Genomic DNA, 27,939 nt, shown 5'->3' with positions numbered 1-27,939 from the left:
GTTCTCTGTTAGTCCAGTGGTTCCAACACGGAGCTCCCACTGCAGGAGCTTTGGCCCAACCCCCGGCTCATGAACCAAGATCCCGCAAGCTGCGTGGGGTGGGGAAAAAAAAGAGAGAGAGAGAGAGAACAATGACAAAGTAAAAAATAAAATTAGACTAGGAAACTAACAAATAAGTTGGAAAGAATATAAAAATAAAAATATAGATGAATCAACAACTGGAAGGTGTAACAGTACCGCAATAGTAAGAAAGAGGAGGAGGGAAAAGAGAAAAAAAAAAAAAAACGGGGGGGAGAGACCTTGGCTGTGGAGGGTGGGGCCTAAGCAAGGGCAAGTTTTGGGCAGTGGGCGGGGCCTATGCTTAGGACCCCTGGGGGCTGTGGGGGGTGGGGTTTAGGCTCAAGGAACAGAAGGGGCCCAGGCGTGCCCCTCACCCCTGATCTCAGAGGGCAGGTGACCTCACCTGGGAGCCCAGCAGGCTTCCTGGGCTTGATTGGGTGAGGCAATTCCTCTCCACTCCTCTGCCGCTCCTCCCAGAGGGCCTCTACTTCCTGCCTCTCTTGAACTCCCCTCGGCCTCCTTCCTATGCCCCGTGGCTGGGGGGAATGGTAGCGTTGGAGGGCAGGGGACCGGACTGGGAGCTCAGTAGGCTCTCCAGGCCCCAGTGGGTGGGGCAAACACCCTCCATTCCTCTCCCGCTCCTCCCGGATGTCTCCTCCCACTTGCCTCTCCTGATCTCCCTAGCCTCAGGGGCACCGATCCTGTCCAGCCTCCAATTCTCCCCCCAACTCTGTCCCCCCACGTCCTTCCAGTTCACTTGGGGGTTCCTCCCATCTCCTTGGGTCAGGATCCCGCACCAGCAGCTGGCAGGTGCCCTAGTTGTGGAGAGATGCTAACTCAGCATCTTCCCACACAGCCATCTTGACTCAATTTATTTTAATTGAAAGGTTATTCACATATGATAAAATTCACCTTTTAAAAGTGTACATATCAGTGGTTTTTTACTACATTCCCAAGACTGTGCAACAATCCTCCCTATCTAATTCCAGAATATTTTTATTACCCCAAAAGAAACCCCATACCCTTCAGTAGTTGCTCCTCATTCTTTCCTTTCCCAAGCTCCTGGCAATCACTAATCTACTTTCTGTTGCTGTGGATTTGCCTCTTCTGGACATTTCATGTAAATGTGGTGATGTAGTATGTGGTCCTTTATGATGGGCTTCTTTCACTTTGCATAATGTTGTCAAGGTTCATCGAATGTTGTAGCATATGTCAGGATTTAATTTCTATTTATGTTCCAATCATATTCCATTGTATGGATATGCCACATTTTGTTTAGCTATCTGTTTGTTAGTAGACATTTGGGTTGTTTTCATCTTTTGGATATTATGAATAATGCTGCTATAAATATTCATGTACAAGTGTTTGTCTAAACACTTGTTTTCAATTATCTTCGGTATATACCTAGGATAGAAGTGGAATTACTGGGTCTATGTTCAAATTTTCAAGGAAATTTCAACTGTTCTTCAAAGTGGCTGTATCATTTTACATTCCTGCTGTGTATGAAGGGTCCAATTTCTCTACCACCTTGGTAACACTTATTATTGTCTTTTTTATTCTAGACATCCTAGTGGGTATAAAGTGGTATCCTATTGGGGTTTTGATTCACATTTCCCTAATGATTGTTAATGTTGAGTATGTTTTCATGTGCTTATTGGCCATTTTTATGTCTTTGGAGAAACGTCTATTTAAATTCTTTGTCCACTTTTTCTATTAACTATTTTTTAAGATTAAAATCTTTGTTTTATTTTTTGTTGGTTTTTCTTTTCTTTTCTTTTTCGAATTGACATACAGTTGACGTTTAACGTGATATTAGGTTTAGGTGTATAACAAAATGATTCAAGACTTGTATACATTAGGTAATGATCACCACAGTATGTCTAGTTAACATCCATCATGACCCATAGTTACAGTTTTTTTTCTTGTGATGAGAACTTTTAAAATCTACTCTCTCAGCAACTTTCAGATATACAATACAGTATTATGAACTACATAACAATGCAGTACATAACATCCCTAGGACTTCTTTATTTTATAACTGGAAGTTTGTACCTTTTGACCCCCTTCATCCATTTCATCCTTCCCTCACTCCCTGCCTCTGACAACCACCAATCTGTTCTCTATATCTATGAGTTCAGGTTTTTGTTTTTTGGATTCCACATAAAATGAGATAATACAGTATTTGTCTTACTTATTTCACTTAGCATAATGCCCTCATGGTCCATCCATGTTGTTGCAAATGGCAAGATTTACTTTTTTATGGCTGAATAATATTCCTTTGTGTGTGTGTGTGTGCATGTGCATGTAGTAGGAATGAGTCAGTCTAGTCAGTAGTTAAGCAGAAGTTGGGTTTTCTTGTCATTTGTTACTCTCAGTGCCCCATGGGCTTCATGTTTCTCCAGGGTCGAGCTGCCAGAGGGTTTTTCTCACAGTTCGTACTCCACTTTCAGCCATCTCTGCACACCTAACCAGACAGGGATTCTCTCTCCACATGTTTCCCTCTCTCTCCAGCGGTATACTGCTATTGTTTATTACTCAGTGCTGGGTTCATTGCTGGGGGATAAAGAGAATCTCATGGTCCTTCTGTCAAGCTTCAGTTTTAGGCAGGACCTGCATGCCCGAGGTGTGAGCTTTTCTTAGAATTTCTATCTCTGTCCCCATCATAGCCAAAATTTCCCTTGTTATATGTGGTAGTTTCAGGGCAGGAGAGTGTTTCCTGCCCTTTCCCAACAGTAGCTAATGCCTGCTCTTTGTTAATGCAGGATTCTGGGTCAGTGAATTTTTCCTTCCCCTCCTCCACAGGCAGACAGTTGATACTTCTACCCCCTTCTCCAGACAAAATAGATTTTTGGCTGGTTCCTGGGGCAGGATAGAGGGTCTCTACCCTGTCCCCTAGGAGCAGACAGGTTTCTTTTTTCTCTTCTTCAGCAGTCCTAGGGCAAAAGGGGCTTGCTGCTGCTTCCCCATGATGTAAGGCTTTTGCTTCACAAGAGAAGTACATCTTGGGAAGCAGGTGGTCTTCTGTGTCTGTCCCCTAGAAGCTGCATTCACCTGCCACACATGTGTGTCAGTGAGGTGTGCTCTCTCAAGTCCCCTGACCGTTCCAGTCACTTGTGAACACTGAGTGGAGTTTCATGGAAAAGTCTTGGGCTGAGTGCAAACTTTCTGTGTACCTGGGGCTCCAAGTTCTAAACTGATAGACTAGCTGCAGGTGACCTTTAGGAATTTGTTCACTTTTTAGCTGATTTTTTCTTACCCACTTCTAACTCAGACTCTTTGTCCTCCTTTGCTCTTCCAATGATGAAAAAGTTACTCTGTCCCATGTTTTTTTGGAAGGGTTTGTCACTCTTTGGAATTCAGTTCCCTTGGTTGCTTTGAAATCTTTGCTTTCTGCTGGGCTCAAGATAAGTTACGATTTTGTAGACTATCCAACCTTTTCTCATTATTAAGATAGGAGCAACATTGTCTTGGGGCTTTGCACAACATAAATGGAAGTGGGATTCCCATTTAGTTCTGCTGCTTACCTGTTGGATTTTTCAGGCACTGAATTTGTAACCTCTTGAAACAAAACAATGTATAGTTTTCCTATTTGGGGGAAAACTCTATTCTTGTGAGCATTATTAAATCTTGGTTGTAAATACATTGAGTTTTTTTGTTTGTTTCTTTGTTTGTTTGGCCACCTATGCAGCTCCTGGGATCTTAGTTCCCCAACCAGGGATTGAACCCGGGCCCTCAGCAGTGAAAGCGCCAAGTCCTAACCACTGGACCGCCAGGGAATTCCTGACTTTCTTTTAATATTTGCCCTGGGTTAGGAAGGCACAGCTGTGTGTTCAGGGTGAGATAATACCCATTAGATTGTGCTTTTATTATTATGTAGTCATGTCTTCTACTTTTTTTTTCTTTTTTCTTTTTAACATCTTTATTAGAGTATAATTGCTTTACAGTGGTGAGTTAGTTTCTGCATTATAACAAAGTGAATCAGTTATACATACACACATGTCCCCATATCTCCTCCCTCTTGCGTCTCCCTCCCTCCCACTCTCCCTATCCCACCCCTCTAGGTGGTCACAGAGCACTGAGCTGATCTCCCTGTGCTATGTGGCTGCTTCCCACTAGCTATCTATTTTATGTTTGGTAGTTTATATATGTCCATGCCACTCTCTCACTTTGTCCCAGCTTACCCTTCCCCCTCCCCATCTCCTCAAGTCCATTCTTTACATCCGTGTCTTTATTCCTGTCCTGCCTCTAGGTTCTAATGAACCTTTTTTTTTTTTTAGGTTCCATATATATGTGTTAGCATACAGTATTTGTTTTTCTCTTTCTGACTTACTTCACTCTGAATGACAGACTCTAGGTCCATCCACCTCAGTATAAATAACTCAATTTCGTTTCTTTGTATGGCTGAGTAATATGCCATTGTATATATGGGCCATATCTTCTTTATCCATTCATCTGCTGATGGACACTTAGATTGCTTCCATGTCCTGGCTATTGTAAATATAGCTGCAATGAACATTTTGGTACATGACTCTTTTTAAATTATGGTTTTCTCAGGGTATATGCCAGGTAGTGGGATTGCTGGGTTGTATGGTAGTTCTGTTTTTATTTTTTTTTAAGGAACCTCCATACTGTTCTCCATAGTGGCTGTATCAGTTTACATTCCCACCAACAGTGTATGAGGATTCCCTGTTCTCCACACCCTCTCCAGGATTTGTTTGTAAATTTTTTTGATGATGGCCATTCTGACCAGTATGAGATGAGATATCTCTTTGTAGTTTTGATTTGCATTTCTCTAATGATTAATGATGTTGAGCATTCTTTCATGTGTTTGTTGGCAATCTGTATATCTTCTTTGGGGAAAAGTCTATTTAGGTCTTCTGCCCATTTTTGGATTGGGTTGTTTTTTTGATATTGAGCTGCATGAGCTGCTTATAAATTTTGGAGATTAATCCTTTGTCAGTTGCTTCATTGGCAAATATTTTCTCCCATTCTGAGGGTTGTCTTTTCGTCTTGTTTATCATTTCCTTTGCTATGCAAAAGCTTTAAAATTTCATTAGGTCCCATTTATTTATTTTTGTTTTTATTTCCATTTCTCTAGGAGGTGGGTCAAAAAGGATCTCGCTGTGATTTATGTCATACAGTGTTCTGCCTATGTTTTCCTCTAAGATTTTGATAGTGTCTGGCCTTACATTCAGTCTTTAATCCATTTTGATTTTATTTTTGTGTATGGTGTTAGGGAATGTTCTAATTTCATTCTTTTACATGTAGCTGTCCAGTTTTCCCAGCACCACTTATTGAAGAGGCTGTCTTTTTTCCATTGTATATTCTTGCCTCCTTTATCAAGATAAGGTGACCGTCTGTGCATGGGTTTATGTCTGGGCTTTCTATCCTGTTCCATTGATCTATATTTCTGTTTTTGTGCCAGTACCATACTGTCTTGCTTACTGTAGCTTTGTAGTATAGTCTGAAGTCAGGGAGTCTGATTCCTCCAGCTCTGTTGTTCTTTCTCAAGATTGCTTTGGCTATTCGGGGCCTTTGGTGTTTCCATACACATTGTGAAATTTTTTGTTCTAGTTCTGTGAAAAATGCCGGGGTAGTTTGATGGGGATTTCATTGAATCTGCAGATTGCTTTGGGTAGTAGAGTCATTTTCACAATGTTGATTCTTCCAATTCAAGAACATGGTATATCTCTCCATCTAATTGTATCATCTTTAATTTCTTTCAGTAGTATCTTATAATTTTCTGCTTACAGGTCTTTTGTCTCCTTAGGTAGGTTTATTCCTAGGTATTTTATCCTTTTTGTTGCAGTGGTAAATGGGAGCATTTTCTTAACTTCACTTTGAGATTTTTCATCATTAGTGTATAGGAATGCAAGAGATTTCTGTGCATTAATTTTGTATCCTGCTACTTTACCAAATTCATTGATTAGCTCTAGTAGTTTTCTGGTAGCAACTTTAGGATTCTCTATGTATACAATCATGTCATCTGCAAACAGTGACAGCTTTACTTCTTCTTTTCCGATTTGGATTCCTTTTCTTTCTTTTTCTTCTCTGATTGCTGTGGCTAAAACTTCCAAAACTAAGTTGAATAATAGTGGTGAGAGTGGGCAACTGTGTCTTCTTCCTGATCTTAGTGGAAATGGTTTCAGTTTTTCACCATTGAGGATGACGTTGGCTGTGGGTTTGTCATATATGGCCTTTATTATGTTGAGGAAAGTTCCCTCTATGCCTACTTTCTGGAGGGTTTTTATCATAAATGAGTGTTGAATTTTGTTGCAAGCTTTCTCTGCATCTATTGAGATGATCATATCGTTTTTCTCCTTCAATTTGTTACTGTGGTGTATCACATTGATTGATTTGCCTATATTGAAGAATCCTTGCATTCCTGGGATAAACCTCACTTGATCATGATGTGTGATCCTTTTAATGTGCTGTTGGATTCTGTTTTCTGGTATTTTGTTGAGGAATTTTGCATCTATGTTCATCAGTGATATTGGTCTGTAGTTTTCTTTTTTTGTGACACCTTTGTCTGGTTTTGGTATCAGGGTGATGGTGGCCTCGTAGAATGAGTTTGGGGGTGTTCCTCCCTCTGCTATATTTTGGAAGAGTTTGAGAAGGATAGGTGTTAGCTCTTCTCTAAATGTTTGATAGCATTCGCCTGTGAAGCCATCTGGTCCTGGGCTTTTGTTTGTTGGAAGATTTTTAATCACAGTTTCAATTTCAGTGCTTGTGATTGGTCTGTTCATATTTTCTTTTTCTTCCTGGTTCAATCTCAGAAGGTTGTGCATTTCTAAGAATTTGTCCATTTCTTCCAGGTTGTCCATTTTATTGGCATATAGTTGCTTGTAGTAATCTCTCATGATCCTTTGTATTTCTGCAGTGTCAGTTGTTACTTCTCCCTTTTCATTTCTAATTCTATTGATTTGAGTCTTCTCCCTTTTTTTCTTGATGAGTCTGGCTAATGGTTTATCAATTTTGTTTATCTTTTCAAAGAACCAGCTTTTAGTTTTATTGATCTTTGCTATCAGTTTCTTTATTTCTTTTTCATTTATTTCTGATCTGATCTTTATGATTTCTTTCCTTCTGCTAATTTTGGGGTTTTTTTGTTCTTCTTTCTCTAATTGCTTTAGGTGTAAGTTTACGTTGTTTATTTGAGATGTTTCTTGTTTCTTGAGGTAGGCTTGTATTGCTATAAACTTCCCTCTTAGAACTGCTTTTGGTGCGTCCCATAGGTTTTGGGTCGTCATGTTTTCATTGTCATTTGTTTCTAGGTATTTTTAAATTTCCTCTTTGATTTCTTCAGTAATCTCTTGGTTATTAAGTAATGTATTGTTTACCCTCCATGTGTTTGTATTTTTTACATATTTTTTCCTGTAATTGATATCTAGTCTCATAACGTTGTGGTCAGAAAAGATAGTTGATACAATTTCAATTTTCTTAAATTTACCAAGGCTTGATTTGTGACCCAAGTTATGGTCTATCCTGGAGAATGTCCCATGAGCACTTGAGAAGATAGTGTATTCTGTTGTTTTTGGATGGAATGTCCTATAAATATCAATTAAGTCCATCTTGTCTAATGTATCACTTAAAGCTTGTGTTTTCTTATTTATTTTCATTTTGGATGATGTGTCCATTGGTGAAAGTGGGGTGGTAAAGTCCCCTACTATGATTGTGTTACTGTCGATTTCCCCTTTTGTGGCTGTTAGCATTTGCCTTATGTATTGAGGCACTCCTGTATTGGGTGCATAAATATTTACAATTGTTATATCTTCTTCTTGGATTGATCCCTTGATCATTATGTAGTGTCCTTCATTGTCTCTTGTAATAGTCTTTGTTTTAAAGTCTATTTTGTCTGATATGAGAATTGCTACTCCAGCTTTGTTTTGATTTTCATTTGCATGGAAAATCTTTTTCCTTCCCCTCACTTTCAGTGTGTATGTGTCCCTAGGTCTGATGTGGGTCTCTTGTAGACAGCATATATACAGGTGTTGTTTTTGTATCCATTCAGCCAGTCATTGTCTTTAGGTTGGAGCATTTAATCCATTTATGTTTAAGGTAATTATCGATATGTATGTTCCTATTACCATTTTCTTAATTGTCTTGGGTTTGTTATTGTAGGTCTTTTCCTTCTCTTGTGTTTCCTGCCTAGAGAAGTTCCTTTAGCATTTGTTGTAAAGCTGGTTTGGTTGTGCTGAATTCTCTTAGCTTTTGCTTGTCTGTAAAGGTTTTAATTTCTCCATCAAATCTGAATGAGATTCTTGCTGAGTAGGGTAATCTTGGTTGTAGGATTTTCTCCTTCATCACTTTAAACATATCCTGCCACTCGCTTCTGGCTTGTAGAGTTTCTGCTGAAAGATCAGATGTTAGCCTTATGGGGATTCCCTTGTGTGTTATTTGTTGTTTTCCCATGCTGCTTTTAATATTTTTTCTTTGTATTTAATTTTTGATAGTCTGATTAATATGTGTATTGGCATGCTTCTCCTTGGATTTATCCTGTATGGGACTCTCTGTGCTTTCTGGACTTGATTAACTATTTCCTTTCCCATATTAGGGAAGTTTTCAACTATAATCTCTTCAAATATTTTCTCAGTCCCTTTCTTTTTCTCTTCTTCTTCTGGGACCCCTATAATTCGAATGTTGGTGTGATTAATATTATGCCAGAAGTCTTTGAGACAGTCCTCAATTATTTTCATTCTTTTTTCTTTATTCTTCTCTGCAGTAGTTATTTCCAGTATTTTATCTTCCAGGTCACTTATCTGTTCTTTTGCCTCAGTTAGTCTGCTGTTGATCCCTTCTAGAGACTTTTAAATTTTATTTATTGTGTTGTTCATCATTGTTTGTTTGCTCTTTAGTTCTTCTAGGTCCTTGTTAATAATTTCTTGTATTTTTTCCATTCTATTTCCAAGATTTTGGATCATCTTTACTATGATTATTCTGAATTTTTTTCAGGTATACTGCCTATTTCCTCCTCATTTGTTAGGTCTCGTGGGTTTTTGCCTTGCTCCTTCATCTGCTGTGTGTTTCTCTGTCTTCTCATTTTGCTTAACTGACTGTGTTTGGGGTCTCCTTTTCGCAGGCTGCAGGTTCGTAGTTCCCATTGTTTTTGGTGTCTGTCCCCCGTGGCTTAGGTTGATTCAGTGGGTTGTGTAGGCTTCCTGCTGGAGGGGACTAGTGCCTGTGTTCTGGTGGATGAGGCTGGATCTTGTCTTTCTTCTGGGCAGGTCCACGTCTGGTGGTGTGTTTTGGGGTGTCGGTGGCCTTATTATGATTTTAGGCAGCCTCTGTGCTAATGGATGGGGTTGTGTTCCTGTCTTGCTAGTTGTTTGGCATAGGGTGTCCAGCACTGTAGCTTGCTGGTCGTTGACTGGAGCTGGGTCTTGGTGTTGAGATGGAGATCTCTGGGAGGTTTTCGCCATTTGCTACTACGTGGAGCTGGGAGGTCTCTGGTGGGCCAATGTCCTGAACTTGGCTCTCCCACCTCAGAGGCACAGCCCTGATGCCTGGCTGGAGCACCAAGCTCCTGTCATCCACATGGCTCAGGAGAAAAGGGAGAAAAGAAAGAAAAAGGGAGAAAAGGGAGAAAAGAAAGAAAGGAAGTAGAAGATAAAATAAAATAAAGTTAAAAAAAATAAAGTTACTAAAATAAAAAACAAAAATAGGGCTTCCCTAGTGGCGCAGTGGTTGAGAATCCGCCTGCTGATACGGAGGACGTGGGTTGGTGCCCTGGTCCGGGAGGATCCCACATGCTGCGGAGCAGTTGGGCCTGTGAGCCATGGCCACTGAGCCTGCGTGTCCAGAACCTGTGCTCCGCAACAGGAGAGGACACAACAGTGAGAGGCCCGTGTACCATAAAAAAAAAAGAATAAAAAAAAAAATTATTATTAAAATTTTTAAAAAGTAATTAAAAAAGAAAGAGAGCAACCAAACCAAAAAAGAAATCCACCAATGATAACGAGTGCTAAAGACTATACTAAACAAACAAACAAACGGACAGACAGAACCCTAGGACAAATTGTAAAAGTAAAGCTGTACAGATAAAATCACACACAGAAGCATACACATACACACTCACAAAAAGAGAAAAAGGGAAGAAAAAATATATATATCATTGCTCCCAAAGTCCACCTCCTCAATTTGGGTTGATTCGTTGTCTATTCAGGTTTTCCACAAATGCGGCGCACATCAGGTTGATTGTGGAGATTTAATCCGCTGCTCCTGAGGTTGCTGGGAGAGATTTCCCTTTCTCTTCTTTCTTTGCACAGCTCCCGGGGTTCAGCTTTGGATTTGGACCCCCCTCTGTGTGTAGGTCGCCTGAGGGCGTCTGCTCTTCGCTCAGACAGGACGGGGTTAAAGGAGCAGCTGATTCGGGGGCTCTGGCACAGGCCGGGGGGAGGGAGGGGCACGGATGCGGGGCGAGCCTGCGGCAGCAGAGGGCAGCGTGACGCTGCACTGGCCCGAGGCACGCTGCGTGTTCTCCCCGGGAAGAGGTCCCTGGATCCCGGGACTCCGGCAGTGGCAGGCTGCACAGGCTCCCGGGAGGGGAGGTGTGGAGAGTGACCTGTGCTCGCACACAGGCCTCTTGGTGGCGGCAGCAGCGGCCTTCGCGTCTCATGTCCGTCTCTGGGGTCCACGCTGATAGCCGCGGCTCGCGCCCGTTTCTGGAGCTCCTTTAAGCGGCGCGCTTAATCCCTTCCTCGCGCACCCGGAAGCAAAGAGGGAAGACAAGGTCTCTTGCCCCTTCGGCAGCTCCAGACTTCTCCCGGACTCCCTCCCGGCCAGCCATGGCGCACTGACCCCTTCAGGCTGTGGTCACGCCGCCAACCCCATGCCTCTCCCTGGGATCCAACCGAAGCCCGAGGCTCAGCTCCCGGCCCCGCCCGCCGCGGCGGGTGAGCAGACAAGCCTCTCGGGCTGGTGAGTGCTGGGCGGCACCAATCCTCTGTGCGGGAATCTCCCCGCTTTGCCCTCCGCACCCTGTGGCTGCGCTCTCCTCCGCGGCTCCGGAGCTTCCCCCTCCGCCACCTGCAGTCTCCGCCCGTGAAGGGGCTTCTAGTGTGTGCGAACCTTTCCTCCTTCACGGCTCCCTCCCACTGGTGCGGGTCCCGTCCCTATTCTTTGTCTCTGTTTATTCTTTTTTCTTTTGCTCTACCCAGGTACGTGGGGAGTTTCTTGCCTTTTGGGAGGTCTGAGGTCTTCTGCCAGCGTTCAGTGGGTGTTCTGTAGGAGTTGTTCAACGTGTCGATGTATTTCTGATGTATTTGTGGGGAGGAAGGTGATCTCCGCGTCTTACTCTTCTGCCATCTTGAAGCTCCTCTCTCTTCTACTTTCAAATATCTGGAATTGGGTTCAAAAATGCATCCTTTACTGTTTACAGTGAGGTCCAGCTGACAGTAGAAAAATCTAGGCTGAGATCAAAGGGACACTGGTGTTTTATGACTTTTACAAAGTTATGTTTTTTTTTTAATTAAGAAAGAAAAAACAATTTCTGTCACTTTAAGCACTTAAGTATCAAATATGGAATGGAAAAAAAGAAAAGACTCCTCTTTTTCTGCCTTCTCCTATGCATCCGAAGCCCTTATACAAACAGAACATTCTATGATGCTAAGGCAATGCCGTCCCATTCTCTCTGTTGAGCATGTCCTGCCCTAGCATTCTCTTTTACCTTTACTTTTGTTGTTATTTCATCAGATTATTTTACAACATAGTTTAAAAGCAAGTATTTTAAAAGGCTTGTTACTAGAGGCAGAGGTCCCCTGTTCCTTCTTTCTCAGAGGATAACACTTTCAACTCTTTTAGATGATTCTTTGGGTATACACCTTCATATCTCTAAGTAACACTTTTAGACAGTGACTTCTTGATTTTTCAGTTTTAGATAATATCAGTTTATAACCCACTATGGAAGATAAGGATGCGTTTCTTCTTCACCCTTTCCTCTACTGCAATCATCTGCCTATTTGGTACCTCTACCCACACTTCCAAAAATATTTACTTATAACTTTGGTAAGGGTTTACTTTAACGTGACCTTTTAAATACTATTCCAAGCTGAGCCATGGAGTAAACTGTAATTATTTAAACTTTCTTCCAAAGTATTTTGCTTTCCTTAGAGTAAATAATTGTCTTGTTTGCTTAGTTTCTATCTCTAATCTAACACTAATCACTAATTGAACCAGAAACTCTGTATCAAATGTCTCTTTTCATGACTTTATAGCTCATTTTCTTTTAAAAAAATTTTTATTGGAGTCTAGTTGATTTACAGTGTTGTGTTAGTTTCAGGTGTACCGCAAAGTGAATCAGTTATACATTATCCATATATCCACTCTCTTTTAGATTCTTTTCCCATATAGGCTATTACAGAGTATTGAGTAGAGTTCCCTGTGCTCTACAGTAGGTCCTTACTAGCTATCTATTTTATACGTAGTAGTGAGCTTATGTCAATCCCAATCTCCCAGTTTATCCCTCCCCCCACCCCCTTACCCTGGTAACCATGAGTTTGTTTTCTACATCTGTTACTCTGTTTCTGTTTACTCAACACATTTAGGTGCAACAGGTATTCTATCAATTTCATCTTCTTTCTGAAGGTAACCAGTGACACTAGCTCCTGAGCCTTGGAAGATGCTCTGATGTAAACTGGACTGATTTTTTTTACTTTCTCCAAAACTGGTTTAAGATTCACCTTTCTCAGGTCTTCTGGGTAGTTATCACCCTTCCAACAGCTTTCCAGTTACCTCTTTTCTCTCACCTTTTTTCATGGGACTTTTTGTCTTCAACCTTTTTTTCCCCTTTATTATCATTATAGATGGCAGCAAAAGTAAATGCATAGGTTCAAAGTGCCATCCTGATTTTTTAAACTGTCGTAGAGTTAATTTATAACATTGTGTTAGTATCTGCCGTACAGCAAAGTGACTCATATGTTATACATATGTATACATTCTTTTTTATATTGTTTTCCATTATGGTTTATCTCAGGGTATTGAATATAGTTCCCTGTGCTAGACAGTAGGACCTTGTTGTTTATCCATTCTCTCTATATATACTAGCTTGCATCTGCTAACCCCAAACTCCCAGTCCTTCCGTTCCCCCATTCACCTCCCCCTTGGCAACCACAAGTCTGTTCTCTATGTCTGTGAGTCCGTTTCTGTTTCACAGATAAGTTCATTTGTGTCCTGTTTTAGATCCCACATATGAGTGATATCAGACGGTATTTGTCTTTCTCTTTCTGACTTACTTTGCTTAGTATGATAATCTCTAGTTGCATCCATGTTGCTGCAAATGGCATTATTTCATTCTTTTTTGTGGCTGAGTAGTATTCCATTGTTTATACATATCACATCTTCTTTATCCATTCATCTGTCGATGGACACTTAGATTGTTTCCATGTCTTGGTATTGTAAATAGTGCTGCTAGGAACATAGGGGTGCGTGTATCTTTTCGAATTAGAGTTTTCTCTGGATATATGCCCAGGAGTGGGACTGCTGGATCATATGGCAACTCTATTTTTAGTTTTTTGAGGAGCCTCCATCCTGTTTTCCGTAGTGGCCGCACCAGTGGCCGCACCAACTTACATTCCCACCAACAGTGTAGGAGGGTCCCTTTCCTCCACACCCTCTCCAGCCTTTGTTATTTGTAGATTTTTAAAATCAAACTGCCATCTTGACAGAGTCCCCAGCCACCTGTCTTTACTGGGCTGACTTCCACCAGCTCGTCCCTCGAGCCTTCTCTGATTCTTCTCCAGAACCCCTTGTCTGCCATTCTGGGTCGTGTGCTTCCATACATCCTCCCATGACATCACTGTGAACTCTGAGGTGGGCGGGGCTGAGGGGCCTGGTGGGAAAGTCCCGACAGACAGCCTTTTCACCAGAAGGTGAGGCACATGTCCAGGCTGGAGCCCAGGGTATTTGGCCATCATGGTGTCTCTGGTCTTGGTTCTCTCTTGTAGGATGAGCAAGGTCCCCAGAGCAGACACACAGGTGTTCTGGGGTCACCAGTCTCCTCTGGAGCTGCACCAGCTTCCTCAAGGTGCTCTGCGGAGAGAGTGTGCTGAAGGCACAGGACACAGGGGGGAGTCACCTGTGTCACTCATGATCGGCGATGAGGTCTTTGCTAGGCAGAGGTTCGGGGGTAGAATATTATGAAAAGCCCAGCGGTGAGAAAGCATCTGTGACCCACGGATGTCCTTCTGTCCTCGTGATTGTTTTTCTGGCTCATTCAGTCACACCAGTTCGGTGACCCCATGCCCAGCTTCCCTGAATGGAGACGCAGAGCTGTCAGTGTCAGGAGTGCCCCGCCCCTCTCGTGGTTGTCACCTGCTCTGCGTCCTTTGTCACCCTCCCCGCTGCTGACAGGAGTGTGCTCACGAGCTTTGGCAAAGCTAACGCGGAGAGAAGAGCTTCCTGTCACTCAGCCACCTCTGTGCGGTGGCCCCTGTCTCCTCCTTGGCTTCGGCCCTTATGATATGTCAGTGTCCTCATTTCTCCGTCGAGCCTGAGGATGACACGGAACGCCAGTCACCCTGTGACCTCACACGGCGCCAGGAGGGGAACGAGGTCCATCATGCTGTCTTCTCTCTGACTTTGGAGCTGTCCTTTTGCCACCAGAACACTTTGGAGAAGAAAGTAGTTTTCGCCCAAACTCACAGCTTAGAAAATACTGCCGGTTCAATAAAAAGCCTCAAAAAAGCACCATCAATAGAGCACCAAGAGTGAACCCTAACGTAAGTAAACTCTGGACTCTGGGTGATGGTGATGTGTCAGTGTAGGCCCATCCACTGAACAAATGTCCCACCTGGGGGTGGTTGTGGACGGGGGAGCGGGGACTGCGCACGGGCAGGGGCAGGGGGCGTGTGGGAACTCTCTGTGTCCTCCTCTCATTTTTGTCGTGAACCTAAAACTGTTCTAAAAAGTAAAATCTGAAGGAATTTTTAAAAGCGCTGTCAATTCCCAAAGCAGGATTAAAAAAAAAAAAAACAAAAAACGGTTTAAATTATAGGACTAAATAAGGCTACCTGGCTCCATGCCTGGAAAACTCACCTGGCTCAGAAGAGCTCTGTCATTATCACCTCATTCGTGAGCGAATTAGCGCAGACAGGCCGCGGACAGACGTGCCCTGCTGCTGCCTGGACGCTCACCGGGCTTAGGGCAGGCCCGGGGCGCACTGGCTGTGCCTCGCAGGCTCTCCCGGCCACCAGCCCTGAGCAGGGTTCCGGGTCTGTCGTTTCTATTTACTCCCAAGGTGCACAGGTCACCAGTGTGCTCAGGAGTCCAGGCAGGGTCAAGGCAGTGGTGAGCCTGGATTAGCTGCTTTTCCCTCTATTCCCACTTGGGGGTTTTCGTCGAGGGAAAAGGAGCCGAGGTTTCTCGGCCGCATGTCACCCCTTGACCTGCCTCCCCATGGCTTTGTGAGGCCGGTGGGCTTCCTGATCCTGACTCTGTGCGGTCAGAGCCCGTCCAGAGGGGTGGGTCTAAACCCAGTCTGCCACTCTGCAGTGCTGGAGGCTACATCACTGAAACTCTGAGCATCCATTTCCCTCTCCGCACAATTGGGGGACCTTGAGGGGCCTTCCAGCTCCAAATATTCTGTAGTTCTAATGGCTCTCTCACTGTCCAGGGGGTAATGCACACTTCTATCCTGCCCTTTATTGGCAGGAGCCGAGACTTCTATTGATTCGGTTTGGTCTGAGGAGAAAGGAAGCCCAGACATTTAGATTCTCCTCATTAATGTTTCATGTTCCTCCGGCAGCCATCCCTCCCATGACGCGAGAGGCCGGGCAGCTGACTCCCTGGTGCTTTTGAGCAGCACATATCAGCAGAGCTCCCCTACCAACTGGTCACTGGGCCCCAGTGGGCATCTGGGATGGGGACACAGTGGTCCCTCTGTCTTCCTAGAGACAGCGTGGCTGAGAGGAATTGGGGAGGGAGACGGGGTGTCGGGGGCTGGCGAGGTGGGGAGAGAGAATGGCTGGAATAATTCAATTGCCATTGTCCTCCCTGAGGTGAAGCCCCACCTACCTCCCTAGGCCCAGAGCTCGATGATCCTTTCCCAGCAGAGAATTTCTGAAGCCCAAGATGGTCCAAGGCTTTCTCCAGGTAACAACAAATGGCCCCTTTGCCACTTGGATTCCTATTGGTTCCCTTCACTGGGCAGAACTGCCTTCTGCCATGCGGGTAAGTTTTGACCTTTCCAAATCGTCACTAGAGATAGGGGTGTGCGTCACTGTTTGCTATAAGCGGAGTGTTTTCCCTTATCAAGAAGTCCTGTGGGCCTTGTTCCCCGGGGCTGGGGTGCGAAGGAGCACACTCGCAATGGCAACTGCAACACCCTCTTCATGCTTTGTCAAGCACCTGTCACCCTGTTGTGAAAGTGCTGGTGTTAAATTCCCTGCCCTGGACCGTGAATGCTCTAAAGAGAGAAATCTGCCTCATTTGTTTGATTCCCAGGATCCTCCTCCAGAGCCTGGCACACAGGAAGTGCCCGTTAAATAGTTGTCCAAAGGGTGGGAAATGAAGGGAAATAAATGTGAGCCTTGCTGGTATCTTCCCTGGGGGTCCTGAGCTCGGGCATGTAGACTGAATTGTTACAGGTCCTAGACATTGATCCTGTAGGACTGTGGCATCTGAGCACAGGGTAAAGAGGGGCAGGGCATTAGCCAAATGGTGGGCCTTCCATGTAGGAACTGCCCTATGCTTCATTTCTGACCTTTCGGATGTAGCTGGGAAAGGCCACAGTGAATTTCAAAATGATCTCCTTAGAGATCAGCTAGTACAGTTCCCTCATTTTCTCAAACAAGAAGGCCCAGAAAAATAATTTATCAAGTTCCCCACTGGTAAGTGCCCCCAATAACTGCTTATGAGAAACCATGCTTTGCAGTCCTATACTCCTTTCACCATGTTACCCTGACTCCCTGTTTACTTGCTTCTTTTGAGAATAGAAATGGCATAGAATTTAAAGACTAGACATTGAAAAACAAGTACAGTGAGTGGGTAGTCAGGAGAATGTCTAAGGGACTTGCTTCAGAATGTGGATACTCATCTTTGCCCCATCCACTGGCTATTCAGGTGATACAGCTGAAATTTTTCTGGGTGGGACAAAGGAGACATAGGTCTATATTCCAGTATCTCCTCATTTCTTTCTCTTATACTTATGATTTCCTGGTGAGTTTTTGTTTTTTTGCTTTGTTATGTCCATTTTTTTCCAGGTTTTTTTTTTTTTTTTTGCGGTACGCGAAAGGCCACTGCTGTGGCCTCTCCCGTTGCCGATCATAGGCTCCGGACGCGCAGGCTCAGCGGCCATGGCTCACGGGCCCAGTGGCTCCGCGGCATGTGGGATCTTCCCGGACCGGGTCATGAACCCGTGTCCCCTGCATCGGCAGGCGGACTCTCAACCACTGCACCACCAGGGAAGCCCCTCCAGTTTTTTAAAATTTATTTTTTATTGAGGAATAGCTGACTTACAAAGTTGTGTTAATCTCTGCTGTACAGCAAAGTGGCTCAGTTATACACATATATACATGCCTTTTCGCATTCGTCTCCATTATGGTTTATCACAGGATATTGAATCTAGTTCCCTGTGCTCTACAGGAGGACCTTGTTGTTTTTCCATCCTTTAGATACTAGTTTGCAACTGCTGACCCCAAACTCCCAATCCATCCCTCCCCCACCCCCCTCTCCCTTGCCAACCACAAATCTGTTCTCTAATGTTAGGTCCATTTTGAAACAAAGTAAACTAATCCTCTCTCTCTCTCTCTCTCTCTCTCTCTCTCTCTTCTCCATTCTTCCCCAGGCGGGGTCTCTGCTCCCAGGGGAAGTCTGGCCCTGGAGCTCCATCCTTCCTTTCTTCCTCTGATTGCCAGTGAGGCCGCCGAGGAAGGGGAGGAGAGGGAAGATGAGGAGGAGGAAAAGGAGGGGAAAGAGGAGCAAACCAAGCACCATCCACAGCCACCAAATGAGCGGGCCAGGCTGCCATGCTGCACAGCTCCTGGGGGCGCCGTTGTCATTGTGGTGAACGTGGGTGGAGCCCCCTGGAGGTGCGCAGTGACAGCCACGTGCTCTGGGCAGCCCTGAGGTTAATAACGTTGGAACAAAGGGCATTCTTTCCTGGTAAAGGGCTACCTTCCACAGACACCCACCAAATTGCCTTGCTTTTCCTCCTTCCATGCAGACTAGTGGGGGCTTCATCATGGACCTACATCTGGAGACAGCACCCTGAGAAGCGACAGAGTTCCTTCCTGTTCAGACATTTAGGATCTATGAGAACTTGAGAGATGAACTCTCAAGGGAGTTTGGGGATACTCAGGCCCCAGGAAGGGGCCGAGGCTCCTTGTGCTTCGTATAACAATTGCCTTGTGTGGCTCTCAGCCTACAGGCAGAAATGCTGTCCAGCTGGGAATGCCCGAGGGGCTCGCCTGGGACTGTGAGACCCACATTGAGCCCACAGACATTTCCAGAGCCAAGGTTGTGGCTGGACTGGCCCTTGTTGTTCTTAGTATAATTGCACGACATACCTCAGCAACCATCAGGGAACTTCGAGGATCAAGATCGATTATTCACAGGTCTTGGAAGGTACACGGCACACCCAGGACCCACACAGTGAGGTCACAGGTAGAGAGAAAGAGTGTGGACCTGGGGCTCTGCCTTTGTTAGGATCCAAGGGTGGGGTGTCCAGGGTTAAAGGGCTTCACTCTTTGTTGGCTAACGTGAGGCCTAAGAGTGCAAATTAGGACGCAGGCAGGGAGCAGTGGTCCCCCTAATAGTTATCTGGGTTCCCAGGGCTTTCTGAGAGGGGGCTTCCTGGGTGGCAGCGGCCTAACACCCCCTCTGCTTGTTTAGCTGGTAGCTGTATCACACGGTTGGCAGGGTGTTTGTTCGAGATGGATGTCCTGGGAAAGGGATGCCTCCACAATCAGAAGCTTAATGTCAGGCACTTCCACTACAATCAAAAAGCTTAATGTCAGGCACTTACACTACTGTTCAATGCTGCATTGCACATGGGACCCGACACAAGGTAACATGTAAGGTGGCTTTTTGTGATGGATAAAGAGGAAGCTTGGGAGGGGCTGCGGAGGGTGAAGCAGGGAAGTGGGGGGGGCGGGCAGGGCTCTATGAAAGCCTCCTGTCTGCCCGTCTGGGGCTCTCTTCCAAGGACAGACTGAGGTCCTACAGGGAAGCCTCGGATTGCCTCCGAGCAGAACCTAAGGGGAGCGTGGAGGCAGCTCTGAGAGTTTCCCACCTACCACCCCCCTTGGCAGGAGGGTGAATTACATTTTTTAGCCACACTGGATGATTGGTCTTAGTTTCTACTTTTTAATCTCTTGATAGTTTATGAATATTCCTTTTTCTCTTGCAACTCTGAAACGACATACCATTCTTTTTAAAAATTTTTATATTGGAGTATAGTTGATTTGTAATGTTGTGATAGTTTCAGGTGTACAGTGCAGTGAATCAGTTATACATATACATGTATCCATTCTTTTTCAGATTCTTTTCCCATATAGGTTTTTACAGATTATTGAGTAGAGTTCCTTTTGCTATACAGTAGGTTCTTATTGGTTATCTATTTTATATATAGTAGTGTATATATGTTAATCCCAATCTCCTAATTTATCCCTTCCCCCATTTCCCCTTTGGTAACCATAAATTTGCTTTCTATGTCTGTGAGTCTATTTCTGTTTCACAAATAAGTTTATTTGTGTCATTTTAAAAAATTAGATTCCATGTATAAGTGATATTAGATGATATTTGTCTTTCTCTGTCTGACTTACTTCACTTAGTATGATTATCCATGTTGCTGCAAATGGCATTATTTCATTCTTTTTAATGGCTGAGTAATATTCTATTGTATATATGTACCACATCTTTATTCATTCATCTCTTGATGGACACTTAGGTTGCTTCCATGTCCTGGCTATTGTAAATAGTGCTGCTATGAATATTGAGGTGCATGCCTTTTCAAATTATGGTTTTCTCCGGATATACACCCAGGAGTAGCATTGCTGGGTCATATGGTAGTTCTATTTTTAGTTTTTTAAGGGACCTCCATACAGTTCTCCATAGTGGCTGTATCAATTTACATTCCCACCAACAGTGTAGGAGGGTTCCCTTTTCTCCACACCCTCTTCAGCATTTATTGTTCATACCATTCTCTAAGGAATGTCAACTCACATTTTACCCAAAAGAGTATTTCTCACTATTTTGACACACATCAGCTCCCCTGTATAATTTTGTGGCTATGCTTTCTGACCAGATATAAGGAATATTCTGAAGTGAAAAGCATACCCAATAGTTGTTACCACTGAGATGCTAAATATGTATAAACACTTTTAGAATCAAGTGATTTTTGTCAGGCTTTTGGGAATACTTGCCTCTTCACATTACAACGTAACTGAAGGAAAAATCTGCAATTACACAAGAATGCCCCAAGGAGTGCCCTGAGTTTATTTTATCCTCGTTTTTAATACTGTTAAGTACTCTTACCAGGTGGATTCTAATTTATTTTACAATTAAGTTCCCAGGAACTGAACATACTTAATTGTTAGTCTTTTCTTTAGTTCAAATCTTTATTTCATGTTTTTATTTTAAATACTAGAACTCTAAAATAAAACACAACACACCATATTTCACACATAGAATACTGGTTAGTTCATCTCTGAAAACAGAGTAGAATGGTTTCCTGTGTACAGCTCTATCCCAGGGCCTGCTATAAAATATATTCAGTGACTATTTGTTGAATGATTCAATAAATAAATGAATAAGTGAATGAATACAATGATGGTGATATAAAACATTAGATAAGTCACTTAACTATGATGCTTTTTTTTTTTTTTTTTTTTTTTTTTTTGCGGTACGCGGGCCTCTCACTGCTGTGGCCTCTCCCGGAGCACAGGCTCTGGACGCGCAGGCTCAGCGGCCATGGCTCACGGGCCCAGCCGCTCCGCGGCATGTGGGATCTTCCCGGACCGGGGCACGAACCCGTGTCCCCTGCATCGGCAGGCGGACTCGTAACCACTGCGCCACCAGGGAAGCCCTATGATGCATATTTTTAATTCTCTGTTCCCCCTCACTAGGATAAGGCCAGGATTTTTGTCTGATTTGTTCAGAGGCATATGCAAAGTGCCTAGCACAATGCCTGGCACACAGAAGACACAGTAAATATTTCTTGAACAATTAATGAGTCTGAGACTATAGACATAGATTACACTCACTCATCTCATCCAGATGATGCTTTTTTTTTTTTTTTTTTTTGTGGTATGCGGGCCTCTCACTGCCGTGGCCTCTCCTGTTGCGGAGCACAGGCTCTGGACGCGCAGGCTCAGTGGCCATGGCTCACGGGCCCAGCCGCTCCGCGGCACATGGGATCCTCCTGGACCGGGGCACGAACCCGCGTCCCCAGCATCGGCAGGCGGACTCTCAACCACTGCGCCACCAGGGAAGCCCTCTTTTTGAAAAAAATTATTTTATTGAAGTACAGTTGATTTACAATGTTGTGTTAGTTTCTGGTGTACAGCAAAGTGATTCAGTTATACAGATATCTAATAGTCTGCATCTGCTAATCCCAAACTCCCAGTCCTTCCATTCCCACACTCACCTCCCCCTTGGCAACCACAAGTCTTTTCTCTATGTCTGTGAGTCCGTTTCTGTTTCACAGATAAGTTCATTTGTGTCCTATTTTAGATTCCACATATGAGTGATATCATATGGTATTTGTCTTTCTCTTTCTGACTTTCTTCACTTAGTATGATCATCTCTAGGTCCATCCATGTTGCTACAGATGGCATTATTTCATTCATTTTTATGGCTGAGAAGTATTCCATTGTATATATGTGCCACATCTTCTTTATCCATTCCTCTGTTGGTGTACATTTAGGTTGCATCCACAAATTGGCTATTGTAAATGGTTCAGCCAGATGATTCTTAAGTTTGTATCTTTGGTCACAAAGGGAGTTGGGAGAAATATTTTAGATGTGTTAAAGGATGAGAACAGATTGCTAACTGTTCCTGGTCCCTTTACACAACTGCAGTCTGCCTGTGAGAACCCTCACGGGGCATGTGTGAAAAGCAGCAGCCGTCATCAGTATGTGTATATATAGTTGTTAGTATCTCTTCCATATCACCTCTAATTTATTTGTTTTACAGTTTCTCACCTTGGATTTTTCACTTTCTGATTCCTCAAAACAGTGACTTCTAGTGAGAGCAGACACTTGAAGAGATATTTGCACACCCATGTTCATAGCAGCATTATTCACAATAACCAAAAGATAGAAGCAACCCAAGTGTCCATTGATGGATGAATGGATAAACAAATGTGGTCTACATATATACAGTGGAGTATTATTCAGCCTTAAAGAGGAAGGAAACTTTGACACAGGCTGCAACATGGATGAACCTTGAGAACATTTTGCTGAGTGAAATAAGCCAGTCACAGAGGACAAATATTGTATGATTCTACTTTTATGAGGTGCCCAGAATAGTCAAATTCATCCAGACAGAAAGCAGAATGGTGGTTGCTCAGGACTGGGGGAGGAGACAGAATGGGGAGTTAGTGTTTAGTGGGTAGATTCCCTAAGCTGAAAGGGTTGGGGAGATGAAAAAGTTCTGGAGATGGATGGTGGTGATGGTTGCACAGAAATGTGAATGTGTGAACTGCGACGGAACCATACCCTAAAAAATGGTTAAAATGGCAAATTTTGTTATGACTATTTTACCGCAGTAAAAATCCACTCACTTCTATCCATTTTGGCTCTGTGGTTAAACTCACGACCTTTATTTACCTGGTTTGAGGTCCTATTTTCGATAAATCTCCAGACACGAATCTCACCCTCTGATCACTTTATCTCAGGTGTGAGTGGCAGGTTCTCATGGAGTTCTGAGCTACCAAATTTCAATGGCTTAATGCACACAAAAATGTTATTTCTCACTCCCCAGAATCCAATGCAGTTATTCCCACTTGAGCAGCTCTTCAGGGAAACTCTTCTCCAGGTGCTGACTCAAGGTTTCTGGGTCCTTCTATCTTTAGCCCTATCAGTCTCTAAGGGCAAAGAGTCCTTCACTTCTAGCTGCACAGAGGGAAGAGAAAGTTTAAGAATGGAAGACCATGAAGGATGATTTATGGACAAGCCTAGAAATGGTAAATCACTTTCATTGGCCAGAACTCTGTCACATGGACCCACCTAAATGCAATGGGGGAGGAGTTTGCAGCTACAAAATGTAGTTTAGCTGTCTATTCAGGAAGGAGAATAAAATATTATTCAGCCATGAGAAAGAAGGAAACCCTGCCATTTGTAACAACATGGATGGACCTTGAGGGCATTATGCTAAGTGAAGTGTCAGAGAAAGGCAAATACTGTATGATCTCACTTGTACGTAGAATCTAAAAACATCAAATTCATAGAAACAGAAAGTAGAATAGTGATTACCAGGGTCTGAGAGGTGGGGGAAATGGGGAGATGCTGGTCATAGGGTACAAACTTTCAGTTATAAGATGAATAAGCTCCAAGGATCTAATATTCAGCTTAGTGACTGTAGTTAATGACACTGTATTGTGTACTTGTGAAGCCATCTGATCTTAGACTTTTCTTTATTGGGAGGTCTTTGGTTACTGATTCAATCCCCTTATTTGTTACTGGTCTGTCAAGACTTTCTATTTCCTCATGATTCAGATTTGGTAGGTTATATGTTTCTAGATATTTATCCACTTCTTCTAGGTTATCCAATTCAATGGCATATAATTTTTCACAGTAGTCTCATAATCCTTTGTATTTCTGTGGTATCAGTTTTCATTTCTCCTCTTTCATTTATAGTGGGGGGCTAGTTATAGGTGAGCCCAGTGGTGCAGGCCAATGACAGGAGATGGGGGTCGAATCCTGGCCCACACATGCTTTCAATCGTCCTTAATGCAAGTTCTGGACTGTAGCTTCCTCTGCTTCATTTTTTTCTGTTCAAATATTCCACACATTTTCCAAATTCCAGAATTCATCAACAATACTGCTTCGCTGATAGCTAACTTTTCCCATTTGTTGTATTAGTTTGGGTTTGTTCCATTTGTGTCTCTTTCTTTTTGCTTTTCTTTTTTTTTTTTTTTTGCGGTACGCGGGCCTCTCAGTGCTGTGGCCTCTCCCGTTGCGGAGCATAGGCTCCGGACGCGCAGGCTCAGCGGCCATGGCTCACGGCCCCAGTCGCTCAGCGGCACGTGGGATCTTCCCGGACCGGGGCACGAACCCGCGTCCCCTGCATCGGCAGGCGGACTCTCAACCGCTGCGCCACCAGGGAAGCCCTGTGTCTCTTTCTTTTGGTCTCATGTGAGTGGGATTCGGGGAGGGAAGGGCAGTAGTCATTCCATTCCATTTATTCTCCATCTTGAACCTGAAGCCAGGAATTCACTTTTGAATGTTGTCTTGGTTTAACTCAAGGTCCAGCAATGTTAGAGCTTTTTTTCCCTGGGTTTTGATTAACCATTCAGCATTATTCAGGTACCCACCAAGGAGAGGTTGAAAAGGTTTGTTGAAGCAGAAAACAATTAGGAACATAGATTGTAATTATTGTATTATTAAGCTCTTGCTGCAAATAGGAAGGAAATAAATATTTTAACAGAATCCATATGCCTATGTACACATATACCTTTGAGCCTATGTATAAATAATTAGGTGACTTGTACATTTGCATATGTATTATCCTCTAGCATATAAATATTATGAAGGCAGGGATTTTTGTCTGTTTTGTTCATTATTCTATCCCCAATGCCTGTTATAAACTAGGTGGTCAATCAACATTAATTAAGTGAACGAACGAATGAGTAAATTTTACACACACACACACTCTCTCTCCCTCTCTCTCTCTCTCTCTCTATCTCTCTATCTTTCCCTCTCTGCTCTGCTTCTGGCTTATTGCCAAAAAGTGTTCTATGCAGAGATACTCAAACCTGTTAGGACGTATAGCTTTGATAGGCTTTTCTTCTTCTAGCCAAACCATAATTGTATCTGTTGTAAAAGGCATTTTCTCTCAGTCTTTGGAAGATTGTCTTCATTTTTAACTGTTTTATAGCCCAAGTTAATTCCCCCTTTCCATACCACGTGTAGGTTTTCAATTTTATAAGCAGGTTGAAAGATGATTTTTTTTTTTTTTTTCCGATACGCGGGCCTCTCACTGTCGTGGCCTCTCCCGTTGCGGAGCACAGGCTCCGGACGCGCAGGCTCAGCGGCCATGGCTCATGGGCCCAGCTGCTCCGCGACACGTGGGATCTTCCCGGACCGGGGCACGAACCCACGTCCCCTGCATCGGCAGGCGGACTCTCAACCACTGCGCCACCTGGGAAGCCTAAAAGATGATTTTTAAGGATGTTAATAACTCTGTTTTGAGTATATAAAGGAGGAAAGCACTAGAAATTTTCCTTGTACATTTCTTAATGCTTTAGAATCCTCCTGGCAATTTAACAACTGTTATTTAAGCAGGTATGAAAAGTTATGTAGATTTTTTGGATGTATTTAAGACATATGTATCGCAGTGGTTACTGGTGTTAGTAATACCAGTTTGTACGCAGCACCCAGTATTTGTTAAGCATGATGTAACACTCTGTTAGTTCACTTTAGGTCATTCCTCTCAGCAATACATGTGACCGTGTACTGTTGAGCCTCATAACATTCTTGGGCACTAAATATTGTAGCTTGAAGGTAATAAATGTCTCAGATCTTAAATGATTTGCCATAAAAGAGAAGGACTAAAAATTCAGGAAAATGGAAGATTATAGTGCAAATATTATGAATTGCTATGACAGTCTTTGAATTTCCAGCCCATGCATTTTGTCAAGGAACTATGCAGTATCTTTTCTATGATTTTAGCTCTTCTTTCAACATGAGGTTGAACTGGATTTTTTTTTTTAACCCCTCAAGCAGTGACTCTCAGACTCTTTAAGACCAGGGCACCCAAACTAGGTTTTAAACTCCACAGAGGTCTGGGGCTTCCTGAATGCCAAGAGAACAGAGGGAAGGGTGAAAGTGACTTTAGTGTTTGAATTCCAGCTTGAACTCCACAGCACCAGAGGGGTCAGAGAAATTGCCTTCTAAGGGCTTAAGCAACTGAGCAAAAGATAAAACTTAATTGGAAATGATATGGGGAGAGAGCAAAAGTGGGCTGAGCAGGAAAGCATTGGGGGGGGGTATGCCACTGATCTCTTTGATTTCCATAAAACCTCTTAGCATGTTACCTTTCCATCTTCTCTTTCCCTCTCTCCATCACCTTGCTCTTTCCAGGCTCCGTGTCAGTAACAGGAAAGGAAAGTGGGGGCGGGAGAGCTGCCGAGGGTTGAGATACCAAACTAGAGGCAGGAGGGGAAGGCTTTGTTCTTAATCTATTCAGTACCATCTCTCTTTCTCTGCTCTCTTTACTCGGCTTTCCTACCCACCCCCCATCCCGCATTGCCAGCCTTTGCAAGTACAACCACAGAGGCTCTTTAATATAACATTAAAAATCCAATTACTGGGAGCTTCCCTGGTGGCGCCGTGGTTGAGAGTCCGCCTGCCGATGCAGGGGACGCGGGTTCGTGCCCTGGTCCGGGGGGATCCCACGTGCCGCGGAGCGGCTGGGCCCGTGAGCCATGGCCGCTGAGCCTGCGCGTCCGGAGCCTGTGCTCCGCAACGGGAGAGGCCACAACACCACAACAGTGAGAGGCCCGCGTACCGCAAAAAAAAAAAAAAAAAAAAAATCCAATTACTGGAAGTTATTTTGTCTACACAAAATAATAACGCGAGGTAAACAGGACATTCAGTCTCTAACCGTCTGAGGACTATAGGTAGGAAAGGCAGAAACGCTACAGGGCTGCATTGACAACCAACGTCCATCATGTGGCTGTCCTTGTCCCACAGGTAAAGCAGTAGGATTAGACTAAGCAACTTGACCTATAGCTAATCGGGGCTAGAGAAGCCCTTGTTGAGATTAGGAACCCCCAGGGCAAAGCGATAAAGCTACAAATAGAAAGGTCTTCACCTACAGTGACTGTGGCCACAGCTCAGTGAAGAGTCTCAGCACATAAGCAGTAGGGCTATGGCTGAAGTGTCGGCATATACTGTTCATGTTCCTAAAAAGGGTGTCATCTGGAGTCAGAAAACAGCTATATATGTCTGAAATGAATAATAGAGAAATGAAGTCACAACTAAAAGGACAGCAGCCCACTACTCAGCATACTAAGTAAAACGCTGTCTGATTCTATGTAAGATGCTTTTTTTTTTCACATCTTTATTGGAGTATAATTGCTTTACAATGGTGTGTTAGTTTCTGCTTTATAACAAAGTGAATCAGCTATACATATACATATACCCCCGTATCTCTTCCCTCTTGCGTCTCCGTCCCACCCTCCCTATCCCACCCTCTAGGTGGTCACAAAGCACAGAGCTGATCTCCCTGTGCTATGCGGCCGCTTCCCACTAGCTATCTGTTTTACGTTTGGTAGTGTATATATGTCCATGTCACTCTCTCACTTCGTCCCAGCTTACCCTCCCCCGCCATGTCCTCAGGTCCATTCTCTATGTTTGTGTCTTTATTCCTGTCCTGCCTCTAGGTTCATCAGAACCTTTTTTTTTTAAGATTCCATATATATGTGTTAGCATACGGTATTTGTTTTTCTCTTTCTGACTTACTTCATTCTGTGTGACAGACTCTAGGTCCATCCACCTCAGTACAAATAACTCAATTTCGTTTCTTTTTATGGCTGAGTAATAGTCCATTGTATATATGTGCCACATCTTCTTTATGCATTCACCTCAGATGTGTTTCAAAAAATGTTTTATACAATTTCTCACGTCATCTCACAACACTCCTATAAAGTAGGAGGGAAATTATTCCAACCCTAATCTGTCCGGTGGATCCACTAAGGGCCCTGCCCAGGTCACCTGCCAACTG

The sequence above is a fragment of the Kogia breviceps genome, chromosome 2 (genome assembly GCF_026419965.1).
Source record: "Kogia breviceps isolate mKogBre1 chromosome 2, mKogBre1 haplotype 1, whole genome shotgun sequence".
Classification (NCBI taxonomy): Eukaryota; Metazoa; Chordata; class Mammalia; order Artiodactyla; family Physeteridae; genus Kogia; species Kogia breviceps.
The sequence above is the reverse complement of the archived record's forward strand: the minus strand, read 5'-3'. Positions refer to the sequence as shown.